The sequence below is a fragment of the Gossypium arboreum genome, chromosome 7 (assembly GCF_025698485.1).
Source record: "Gossypium arboreum isolate Shixiya-1 chromosome 7, ASM2569848v2, whole genome shotgun sequence".
NCBI classification, from domain to species: domain Eukaryota; kingdom Viridiplantae; phylum Streptophyta; class Magnoliopsida; order Malvales; family Malvaceae; genus Gossypium; species Gossypium arboreum.
Window position 1 is genome coordinate 33,241,055 of NC_069076.1, and position 2,058 is coordinate 33,243,112.

General features: G+C 35.8%; 1 non-coding gene across 1 annotated transcript; it reads left to right on the forward strand.

The window, feature by feature from the left end:
• Positions 1 to 482: 482 nt before the first annotated feature.
• LOC128295893 (small nucleolar RNA R71) lies at positions 483 to 589 on the forward strand. Its single transcript, XR_008286442.1, has one exon. It is a non-coding gene; the product is annotated as a small nucleolar RNA R71 (small nucleolar RNA).
• The last annotated feature ends 1,469 nt before the right edge of the window (positions 590 to 2,058 follow it).

The following is a 2,058-nucleotide window of genomic DNA, read 5'->3' on the forward strand; positions in this document are numbered from 1 at the left end:
GTCTTTGATTTCTTTGGCCTCCCCATGAGAAATTGGGGTGGTTCCTCCAACCTGCATTGTAAGTGTTACTAAATGGATTGTTTTGAGGTCGAGGATTATTACCCATGTAATTTAATTGCTCGTTATCCATGTTATGGTCATAAGGTTGGTATTCCGAATGGCTTGTTCCACCACCACTTGCTTCGCACTGCATCACTGGGAGAACCTGTGAAGAACTAAGAAAACCATCAGTCTTTTTATTTAAGAGTTCTACCTGATTAGAGAGCATGGTGACTGAATCGACGTTATAAACACCGACTATTTTCGTTGGCTTTGTCCTCATAACTTGCCACTGATAATTATTCAGTGACATCTCCTCTATAAACTCATAAGCATATTCAGGTGTTTTATTATTGATGGTTCCGCTAGCAGCTGTGTCAACCATTTGCCGAGTCAAAGGATTCAGACCATTGTGGAATGTTTGAACTTGAAGCCAAAGCGGTAACCCATGGTGAGGGCACCTTCTCAAAAGATCCTTGTATCTCTCCCATGCATCGTAGAGTGTTTCTAAATCCATCTGCACAAAAGAAGAGATATCATTACGTAATTTAGCCGTTTTAGCTGGCGAAAAATATTTTAGTAAAGCTTTTTCGATCATTTGTTCCCAAGTAGTAATTGACCCTCGTGGTAACTAGTTCAACCACTGTTTAGCTTTGTTCCTCAATGAAAAAGGGAATAATCGAAGATGAATGGCAACATCAGAAACACCATTAATTTTAAATGAATCGCATAGTTCCAAGAAGTTGGCTAAATTAACATTCGAATCCTCATCCTGCAAACCATCAAACTGAACAAATTGCTGTATCATTTGAATAGTGTTAGGTTTTGATTCAAAAGTATTTGCATTACAAAGCAGTCTAACTATGCTTGATTCGGTTCTGTTAAAGAAGGTTTAGCATAATCGATACGATGACGTGGGCGAGATTTTGATTAACCACAATTGCAGGAGGTAGCTGATTGCCTTGGTTTTCAGCCATCTCTTCAGTTGCGATTTAAGTATCGTCTTCTTGCTCGTTCTCTATGTATGGTAAGCTTTGCCTTATTTCTCTTTGATTTCTGTGAACTGTACGATTGATTTCTTCGTCAAAAAGTAATGGTCCTGACGGGTTTCTTCTAGTCATAAACTATAAAAACCTGCCAAGAGAAGGAAAAAGGTAAATTAATAAGTAATAATAATAAAAAAATTAAATTGCAAGGAACATAAATGGATACAGTAATAAAAATTGTGCGTTCCTAATATCTTAGTTCCCCAGCACGGCACCAAAAACTTGATCGCATGATTTCGTGATAGGTTTTAAATATTTCTTATTACTCATTCTTGAAACTAACTATTATCGCGATGTAGGCAAGTGTACCTATCGAACAGTAGTATAGTTTTAGCAAGACCGAATTGTCGAACCCAACAAAACTAAAAGTACTAGTAATTACTATCTTTTTATTATCTAGCCTAAGAATAAAGAGGTTTTGTTTTAATTAACTAATTATCTAAACTAAGAACTCACAGAGAATATAATTGGGGAATTGCTTTTGGGAAAATCGATTGAATGAAGGCAATACCTAAGGAAAAATCCACCTAGACTGTACTTGTTATTCTGGCTTTGAATCGGACGATTTATTCATTTAACTTGTTCCATAGAGATCCCTAAGTTATGTTATTATCCCTATTCAAGACAATAATGTCTAATTCCTAGATTTAATAATTGAGACTTTTCTCTAATTAACACTCTAGGGTTGCATTAACTCGATCTATGGATCCCCTTATTAGGTTTCACCCTAATCCGGTAAAATCTTGTCACCCTATGTCTAGGCGTGCAATCAACTCCAATTAATTATGACAAATGTACTCTTAGACAGGGTCTATTCCTCCTCTGAATAAGAGCTTATATTGAATCAGTATCCTGGGATATCAAAACAAGAATTAAGAACACATAATTAAGAACAAGTTAAATATTTATCATACAATTCAAAAAATAATAACAAGATTCATCTTAGGTTTCATTCCCCTTAGGTATTTAGGGG